The sequence below is a fragment of the Malaya genurostris genome, chromosome 2 (assembly GCF_030247185.1).
Source record: "Malaya genurostris strain Urasoe2022 chromosome 2, Malgen_1.1, whole genome shotgun sequence".
NCBI classification, from domain to species: domain Eukaryota; kingdom Metazoa; phylum Arthropoda; class Insecta; order Diptera; family Culicidae; genus Malaya; species Malaya genurostris.
Window position 1 is genome coordinate 322,894,225 of NC_080571.1, and position 11,323 is coordinate 322,905,547.

Here is an 11,323-nt window from a genome sequence, read left to right on the forward strand (position 1 = left end):
TCGCCTAAAGGTATGCAATTTCATCTTACTTCGCGAAATCTATTTTTAGATTTGCACGGTAAAGCTTTTCCCCTTTAAAAAAAATGGGTAATAACAGCTGAAAAATCGAACTAAATTTGTAACAAATTTTGATATAATATTGATATTTACATATCAAGGTTTGCAACAATTTTGTTATCACCTAGGTTAAATTGAGTTATAATTTTTGTTATTTTAACTATTAACGAGACCAAGAATATGACTAATTTAGATAGAAAAAACGAAACAACCCCAGATACAATTTTGTTCTCCCTTGTTGATCGGGGTTGCATCCCATTTCTTCATAAGCTTGCAAAATTTCAATTTCAATAAAATTTCTCCTCTAATTTTGGTGAGTTGTGCAGTTCTGAAGATTTTTATTTATTTTCCAGTACTGACCAAAATTCGCAGATTTCAGAAAGAAAGCAAATCAAGAAAAACTGTCACTTGCTGGTGCGGTCTTTTGAAAATTTTACCGGAAATTATTTTGCTGCGTTGCGTAGCGTAATGATGGTCTTGGTGAATTTCCACACTGATATCATCATGTGTTCTTAGCTTTTAGCTTAGCTTAGCTTAGTTGACCGTCCATGAGTTTCCCGTGATTGATCGGAAACCAGTTGAAATTGCATATTGAACCTAAACTGACTTAGAAAATGGACTGATCAATAACGTAGATGGCCACGTCTATGCAGGTCAATATGAGAAGGGAAGGAATGTTATATCAACAATTGTTGCTATTAGTAACCGAGGAATTCTCTGCATCACCACAAGTGTCACAGGAAAGGAGTGGTGTTAGTGGGACGAGGAAATGATCAGGATTTATCTTGGTAGATAATGTGATCTACTAATTACTTATAATATTATAAAGCATCTATTGCTCTGGATAGCCGGGAATACCGTTGAATAGAAATAGGAAAGTTTGTTCGGAAATAATCTAACAATCTCTACAAATCCTGTTCATCATGCAGTTCCGGAACCGGAAGAAGTATCCATAACAAATTTAGGAATTCCGTATGAAACTGAAAAGACTTTTTCTTTGAACCTATAATTTTGTGAAAATCGATTTGGCCATCTTGAAGGAAAGTGTGTGATACCCTTTTGCAGTTTTTAATCACCATTTCCAATTCTTCCGAAACCGGATTCAGTTAGTTTGTTTGCCTGCAACAAATATGACCTAAAAATTGGAACAGTTTTGAATCTAGTTAGACCTAGAATTACTATCTCATGCTGCGTTTCTGTTACTTCTGTATAAGTAAGTCAAGCTAAACAACATGAATCAGTTGCACAAAACATGTAGTAGGATTATTACTTCTATTATTATTATTATTGACATCATTACACCACCGGCAAGGTATTACTGCTCTACCGGATGTGAAAATTTCATATTTTTTCAAATAAATTTGAATTCATTGACATTCGCTTATTTTTTCAGTCGTACTGACATTAAAATAGCTATAATTTTTATCAACCGCAGCACCGTCTTTTACCAATATTACACACTAGTAGCAGACATCCGTCACCGTTTCGATTTCTTCATAGCGTGTACGAAATAGAACAAAGCACGCATCAGGTGTTTTGGGTTTTTTTCTTCTTTCTTCTTCTTTTCGCGTTGTACATATTTTCAATCTATATGGCGATTTGAAAACTTTGACACTCATCGCCCTGTAACTGCGGAACCGGAAGTTGGATCCGTTGGAGCTTTAATTCAAATCAAGATATGTGAAAATCGGATCAAGCATCACAGAGAAATCGAAGTGAGTTCTATTTTTTAAGTTTTTCTGCACCACTTTTGGTGCTTCTGGAACAGGTAAAGGGGGGACCAGTAGTGCCGAATTAAGCTTTTATGCTCACAAACTAACAAGTTCTTTATTAATTTTAGTTGTTTGACGTAAAGCCGCCATAACTAAGTTCAGTTTTTGCAATGACTGAGCGGAAACATATATTGGAGAAGCCAAATGAATGAAAAACTAACAGAAAAGATGAATTTTTGAAAAAAGCGACAGGGCTCGAACCTGCGTTCTTATGCATTCCGTGCATACGCGCTACCATTTCGCCACTCTGAATCTTGTTTTAGTCACTCTAAAACGCCAGTCAGACACAATAGCGCGTACATCGAACATGGTCTACATCCTGGCCGTCACCCGAACGATACCTTATATCCAAACATCTTCTCTGTCCATCAAACACTAGTCTTCTCGCTTTATACCTATTTCTCCGATCAAGCATTGAGTAGAAGAGTGTATTTATAATCGCTTGTCACCTTCTTTAATGGTGCCAGATGTCCAGCCAGCGACTGGAAAATTCCAAGACACGGTGACACAAGATTTTCCACTACAATTGAAACAAGCTTCTGGCAGCGCCCAATATCGTCCTCGATCAAATGTTCGGCTTGTGAAATGGCATCAACATTTGTTTTGCTTACATTCTAAAATCTGTTTAAAACCAGTAACCAAGGTTATGGTAACTTTTATTCAAAATCAATAATTTATCAACTTGTGCTGCCAGTTTCAACATTTTTTCTAGAGATTTCGTTTTGACATTACCAGTTACTGAGGGGTAGTTAAATTTGCGATAAAGTTTCGATAGGAGAGTGGCAGGTCGTGTCGTCTTTATATCATTGTTTGTGAAAATCAGCTGAGCCGTTTTAAAGGAAATTAAGTGCACACTTTTTCTTTAATTTTCACATATTACCATGTACCTCCGGTACCGGAAGTTGGATCCAAATGAAATTCAATAGCAGGCTATGGGACCATAAGACCTTTCATTTGAATCTTAGTTTGTGAAAAACGGTTCAGCCATCTCTGAAAAAGTGAGTGCATATTTTTGTTACATACACAGGCATACACACACAGACATTTGCTCAATCCGTCGAGCTGAGTCGAATGGTATATGACATTTGGCCTCGGTTAAAAAGTAGGTTTTCACAGTGATTGCATAGCCTTTCTATATGAGAAAGGCAAAAATTCAAAAAAAAAGTTTCGGGATAACACCACATCTCGACGTTTCATGCATTTCTAAGACAAAACACGAAAAACAGACAACTTCGCTAAAATCACACGTTTTTTAGCGAATTTTTAAAGTTATGCGGGTTTTAAAATTATTCGGAAATCCGCTTAGAAAAAAGCGCGTAACTTCGGAAATCCGCACAAAAAACGCGTAGCTTCGGAAGCCGCGTAGAAAAAGCCTTAAAAAAGATTTCAGTATAATGATTTTTTGCCTTTCTCATATATAAAGGATATGATGTGAAAACCGACTTTCGAGCCGAGGCTAGGAAGGTCGAGTATTACATACCAATCGACTCAGTTCGTCGAACTGGGCAATATCTTTATGCGTGTGTTTATAATTTCTTAATTCCTTAATTTCATCTGGATCCGACTTCCGGTTTCGGAAAATCAGGGTGAAGAATGTTAGAAAATTAATACCTTTATTTAGAGCGTCAAAGCAAAATACGTGAAAAGATTTATAACCTGGTCTTAAAACTATTCCAATTGGCAGTCATTGTCAGTAGACGGCCAATCAAACCGATTCCGACTATCCTGGTTCCCGGTTTCCGATTCCGGAAGCATCGGAAATAGTGGTCATATAGTCGGAAATGAAAGTCACTTATTTTGCTCAGAGATGGCTTGCCCGATTTTCACAAAATTAGTTTCAAATGAAATGTCTTATGCGATCTAGGAGTTGCTCTGAACTAGCGACACTACCGTGAGTTAAGATGAAACCAATACTGAATGATTGGTTTTCACCATAAGGTGTAAAAATATGATATAATTAAAACTATCTCACCGATTCCGTCATTCCTGTCAACTCGGGAATCTGAATAAAAATTCACTTCTACTTAACATAGAATCATAACATAATCACAATAACTAATACTATATTTACTACATTTTCACTAAAACGAACAAAAGTATCGCCCTTATTCTGAATTACGTCGTATCGATTTTACGATCGTATTTCATTTGTATTCCTGATAACGCTAGCAAAATCAAAGGTAGCTGGGATTCGATCGAAAAATCAATACGTCGTTATTCAGAATAAGGGCGTATGTTTTCGAAAAATTCTGATACGCTCGACGTGCCTACTGCGATCAGTTCTCAATTTAATTTTGAATTTTTTTTAGCGTCATATGTACGATTCAGACGGTCGCCTTCTTCCATCACCGTCACCGGAACGTCAGCTTCCGTCAAAATTAGTTTAATACTTTTTTACCGGAACGTATTAATGTGCCGGAAGGAGACGGATCGCCTGAATTTGTACGATTCATTAGCATAAGCTTCATTTTAAATTTTAAGACAATCTCAAACTTGCCGATAAATAAAATAATTTTCTTATTTTTGCTTATTACAAATCAAAATTCTGTTCCTGATTTTCATTGTAGTTCTAATCCTGATTGGTCTACCTAAGGCGCATGGAACGTACTCTATGTATAATCTTTCCATGCCATAAAGTAGTCCAAGAAGAGGCCTTCTGGTTGAACTGGTTTCGCTTATCGTATTCCTGTCCGCGAAAAGCACTGACTCAAAGCATGACGGGATATGAGTTGTCATTTCTGTTTCTTGGCTTTCATCGAACTAGAGCAGGCTCCAGTTCAAGCTGACACGTGAATGATGGACTCGATCGGTGGATAGTTGTTACCGGTGTACCTTAAGGTTCAAGTATGTTTAGAACGTCAAATCAGCTTTCAAAAAAATTGCCTTCCATTGAGTACAATAATTTTTTTCTAAAGATTGACTCAACGGCAAATCAAATGTGCGCTTTGGTTATCTTCATAGATGGCGGCTTTGTGCTACTTCTCACTACTACCTTAATCACCGACAAGCCAACGATGCAGACTTTGTATTCGAGAAGGATACACGCCGTTTGATTGCGGACAAACGCCAGACATATACTTTTGCAAGTGTGAAGTGATTACTCACAACAGTCAATTAAAGTCTGAATTCAACCATCGGATTAATGCATTCAATGGACGGATCATGATTAGATCGAATTTGGCTCCGACGGTGCACTGAAATGTTAATCTGCCAACCGGTCAGAGCAAATTAATTCATTAGAGCGGAAGAAATTAATTGCTAGGGGTAGATTTGATACAAAGTTGCAAACTTCATCGTTCGAACTGATGAGTTTACCGAAAACTAAATCTTTCAATTCGTACTCATTAGGAAACCTCGCGTAAATAAGCCATTAATTTACAGAATTTTGTGCTGTGAGAGTTCTATTTACATTCGAGAAATTATTATTTCCTGGTCTCATTTCGACAAATTAAGTTACATTCAACAGTCGACCGTTCCACTGATTGCAACTGGCACCGAGCCCTCGAGGGACGTTTACGACTCCATCTCATTTTCGAATGCACGATTGCAACCGGGCGTAGTGCGGCAAAACCGTACCAAATGTATTGACGTCGGTTTCGATCTGATCCTTTCAATTCGAGCCCCGGTACCGGTCCACTGCCGACGAAGATTTTTCATAAATTTTATTACCGGTAATAAAATGTTCGTTACCCGGTGTAAATTGGTTTGTAAATACCCGCAAGCGGCATTCCGTTCCGATTCCAACAAAACGGCAGCGCCGGAAAGGGCAGATCTTAACGTTGAAGCGGAAGACTTGTGCCGAGGGACCTGTTTCTGATCACAGAAGCTATTTCTTCGTCACAAAGCGAAGACATTTCTTCCGATAATTTATGGCTTTCAAAGCCTACTGAGCGAACCGTTGTGCAGACAGAAAACCTCCAGGCTACTGCGCGACGAGTGCCGCGGTCTGCGCGAAAAGTAGTCTTTGGCATGCAAGGCTCCATTAATCTCGACCGAATCCAATCACTGTCCTAATGAAAAAAAAACGGCGAGACGTGGATGCGCTCGGTGCTGACGGGTTTTGCTTCTAGGGATATCGGTGTTGACCTGTTTAAGTGTTCGTTTCAATACAGGACGGAATCTAACCCTCCGGCTTGCATCGTTCGTTGCATGTCAACAGGTGCTCATCGTTATGGGCAAGTCTTCCGAATGCTTTCCAAGCCAACCCGTACCGGCATAGCGGTTGTGAACTCCGTAAAAATATCGAACCATTTGAAAGTATAAATAAAAATGATAAATTGATACCTGATGACGTCCCGGCATTCCAGGGTTGCTTTTGCTCGCACAAGTCGATCGTTGAACATGCAATTAGTCTATTGCTAACATTATGTTACAACTCTACAAGCATTCACATCACTACACGTACACGCTGTAGAGTTTGGGGCGTGAAATGTGACCAAACGCTTATCAAGATTGCCTTCCTTATTCGTAAAGCTTAAAAGTTACTTTAGTTCGGTCCCGTTACCAACATGGCTCGACTCGACGCGGTGCATTTCGGTTGCACTTGCAGTTCGTCAGCAGCAGGTGAAAAGGTGAACATAGATGCCTGAAGGGGGGTGGGGGTAGAGACGCAACATAGTGTGACTTTCAGCAATCTCTTTTCTATTCCGAACATGAATTGCGTGCACTGCACCTGTAGGGCTATAACTTTTTCTTTGAACGCAGATCAATTTAATTGTTGCCTCTTACATCCCTAGCCGGTTCTTGTTTGCGAACCAGTCGATAATCTTCGCGAGGTTTGCCACGACCTATGTTGAAACACTGGTAACTGGTAATGATAGCTTATCTAAATGTTTAATCATCTACACTAACATCCATGTTAAGCATACGTTTGAGTTTAACTAGAAAAAAATTACAATGCAATCATTCAAACGAACATCGTGATGAAATCGAAGGTTGTTGAATCAGCTTGTGTAACAAGCTGCAAAAAATCCAGTAATTTTTTCATCTCCAAGGGGTCGTCCATCTCAATCAGATATCCAACATCGGTACGGCGTCATTCGACTGACATGGATTTCATCGTTATGTTATCGTTTTGATAGCGCCAAAAATTGGCACTTAAAAATAGGATACCTGTTTGCCACTGCGACAACAACATTTGGAGTGGATTTCATTAGCAACATCTGGCGGTCTGTTCGCGTAACACAGCATGACGTTTGCTTTTTGTTCGTTTTCCATATGCGTTAATGTTAATTATCCCCTAGTTTGGGTCGGAACCATCAATCATGTTGTTTAAAGAGGGTTTTGTTATTGGGACGGTATTAAAGCACTGTCGCCGAAAAAAAACTATCATATTTTCGCTACCAAAGAAAACAAAACAAAAAACAAATGTCGTTCAAAAGTTCTCAGAGTTGCAATGGGCAGGTTTCGACCTACAACCGGAGCCAAAAGTGTTCACACCATTGTCTCAAAATCCACCAATCCATCAAACGTGTTCAACCCGAAATAACAGAAACAGGAAGTAGAGCAAGATAGCAGGGCACCGAAATGACGAATAATATTGATGGGTTGCTTTTAAGTGGTCAATGGAATGATATTGCAGAAAAAAAAGAACTAATGGACGGTAATTTGTCATTATGGTTCTTCGAGAATCAGCAAACAAAACCGATGAATGGGGCAGGAAGAAAAAAAAGCGAATGTTGCACCTGCACTTGGAAACAATTAAACATACCTTACAATAAAAATTCCATATCTTTTACGTTGTTGAGCGATCGAAATTACCAACTGAACAATTACCAACTGCCCCGGTAATTGTCATTACCTCAGTCTGAATATAACTTTTTGGTTGGCGACATTCCAGTATTTCAATGTTTTTTTTTCGGTTTCCTGATACATACGAAACCATACAACATATCATGGAAGGACCGTAAAAAGTGTCCAAATATTGAGATAGCACATCGTGTCGAAATATTGGTGACAATAATAATCATAACAATAATAATATAAGCGGGAATAGCACAGACTTCGTTGACATTGACAACGAATTATCGAGGATTTTCGTTTTGCGGCTCAAGACTCGAAAGATAGCAGTCAAATATGTCGTTTTCGTTTGAGAACTAACCCAGGGCATTTTATCAAACCAACAATTTTCACGAAATGGTACAAAATAATGCAGTTTACATCGATCTAAAAGCAGCATTTGACCGTATAGACCACCAAATTCTATTACGTAAACTGATGCGATTTTGGTGCTTCACACAAGTTCGTTGAATGGTTGAGTTCCTATTTGTGTGGTAGAGTTCGTGTACGTGTACAGTTGGCAAACCTAAGTTTCATCCTCGTTTACGATTAAATCAGAAGTTCCACAAGGCCTCCTTCTGTTCGCACTGTTTTTCAATGATGCTGCTTGATTATGAATGCAAGCTGATCTACGCCGACGATTTGAAATTGTACTTAGTAATTCGTAGTTATGAAGACTACGTCCATCTCCATAAACTTCTGGATGAATTTGTAGCTTGGTGTCGACGAAACCATCGTGTGGTCAGCATTGCCAAATGTCAAGTAATTACATTTCACCTTGAAGTATTCGGTAGTATTGAAGCTGTATTGGATGAAAAACTCACCTCTAATTAGCATCGTTCTGATTTAATATCTAAAGTAACGGAACAACTCGGATTCATAGCTGGAATTGGCAGATATTCCAAGGATCCACATTATTTGAAGGCGTTATACTCGTGCAGCCATTACTGGAAAATGCAAGTTTGGTACGGAACTTGCGGATCGAGCATGTTAAAAAAGATTTGTTCGGTTTGCGCTAAGAGATCTCCCCTGGCGAAATCCCTTTGATCTGCCACCGCACTCTGATCGATGTCGTCTGTTAGGTCTGGACACCTTGGAACGACGAAGGAAGATTCACCAAGTTGCGTTTGTAGCAAAGATTATCAACGGCGAAATCGACTCCGGGTTTCACAACGAACTCTACGATCAACAGGCTTGCTTCAGTGAAGATTCCATCGGACAGCGTTTGGAGCCAACGATCCTATTACAGCGTGTGTTTGGATTTTCTCCCTAGAAGAAAATTTATTTGATTTTGGTGAATCATCGCATAAGTTTGTTCAAAAAGTGTCTCAATCCTCGATTTTATAACTTGACCTTAGAATCATTAAGACTTTTTGTCTGATGAAACAAGCAAACAAATAAACAGATAAACAATGACGGTGAAATTACACTCTTAGACAAAATGAAATTGACGCTTGACGTAAATTCAAGCATTCTTCGGTGATGACACAATATTACATCTATTAGCATGTAAAAATAATTTTAGAGACGATACAGTAAACTTAATCGAAATTGCATGTGAAGTTAATGATATGACTTATATTTACATGATTTGAACTGTAAATTCAAGTAAATCACGACGCTTCTTTTATGTGAATGTATAAAGACGTAAATTTACACGATTTTTTTAGTGTGTACGTCGAAATTGATTTCAAACAGTTCGACAACGAACGAAAACAATATTAGTTTGTTTGGTTAACGTAAAATGAGTTCATTCAATCATGTTGTCTGTTACCATGCCGGGATCGTCCAAAGCTTCAAATTACTACACTCTTATACGGTTTTCACTAGAAGCCTCACTAAGTCAGTTGCTACACCAAGAAGAAAAGCCTCGGTATTACATTCCTTTTGTGGAATTCAAACTTGTGTTGCACCAGACTTCGCAGACTGTTTATACACGAAACGATCGAAATTAGCTCTGCGCCTAATTCCTATAACTGTTTTCGACTTAGTTGATTTTAACAACAAAATTTCCAAAATAACTATAAAATTAGTTAAAATTGAGAATTTACTTTGCTGAAAAAAAACTCTTATTTTTAGAGAATGTGTTTAGTTGGCGAATATCCTGGACACAATACTTCAATCCAATACGAAGTTCTCAGTGACAACTAATTTTGTTATTAAAATCAGAAAATTTTTTTCCAGGATTAGGAGAGAGATAGAAGCCGCGTTTTGGAAACATTACACCAAGAACACATGTCCATTTATGATGCTTTCGGTAACGAAAGGTGTATTCCGCATGCCGCAAGTACAAATCATTTGCTAAATTAGGAACTGCACCACACCAATTATCTAGGAGATATAATACAAATAAACATTTTTCATGAACAGCTCCGCTCCCGAATTATGACACTATCAAAGTAACCTTATTAATCAGAACCGAATCAAATTGCGCATTGGAATGTAATACCACAAACGAATTTCCAGACATGACAGTCACGATCTTTTTTTGGCACACATCTACGGTCCTCCGTGAAACTGGCACCAATGGTGATAAATTGGTTGCACTGCTGAGTTCCCATCATCGCATTCATAATGCAAATGTCAAACCGTGAGAACCCTTTCGATACGTTAGCTCATTTGTACACGCAGAGAAATAGAGCATGTTTAAAATAACAAAACAGTTAGTAGAATTTTTAATATGATTTATGTTCATTTCAAGCTAGAATATGATTATTTTGAACCAATTTCTCCCTTAAATATAAAAAATGTTCACTGTTTGATTTGAATCTAAATTTTGGTTTAACCAAACGAAATATTTAGGGGACGGGCATAGCGTGATGGGTAAGTCGATACTTTTCACGCAGCCCGCCTGGGTTCGATTCCCAACCCCGCACATAGGGTCAGAAAGTTTTTCTGGTCCGAAGAGGCGAATGACCTTAAGGTTAAAACCTCTATAATCAAAAAAAAAAAAACGAAATATTTATTTGCTCTCAATGAATTTTGCTGTTGAAATAAATTAACTATTTGTTACATGTCAACCAAAGTTGAATTGACGTTATCGAAATATCCGTGTTGACTCAATCCAAGGAAAAAAAGGGTCAATTTATCTATGATATTAGTTGTGTACTGATATAACTAAGTTTACTGTTCAAATGAACCGTAATAGTTTTATTTCCAATAGACAAGAGCATTTTTCCCGCGAGAATAATCCAGAGCATTTTTTTTATCTCCTGCGAATAAAGTTTTTTACAAGTTTTATAAAAAACGTTTATCTGCTTCTTTAATTAACTAAGGGATTTTCAATAATTCAAGCGTATGTATCGATAATTGGAAAGACTTTGAAAATTGCATAACATTACATAACACATTTTCTTTGCAAAAAATATTTCATGCAGGATCTCTATTTTGACTGATGGAGCACCGAATCGTTGGATGCTATAAAAATTAAAAAATCAGGACTTGATAGTGGGGTATGGAAATAATTGTATATTAGGAAATTTAAAACAAATAAAAGTAGTATCAAAAATTATTTCTTTAAATTAGTATGAAAGAAATTATTTTATTCCTGAAATCAAACAAAAATGTATGGTTTCAACAATCGAAAGCGTTAGTTAAAATAACTAATTTTAAGGAAATTTATTTCAACTAAAAGAATTTGTGAATTTAAAGCGTTACAATTATTGACTTTACCTAGAGCTCGTTTCATTTAAAACTATATTTTAAGTTGAATTTAC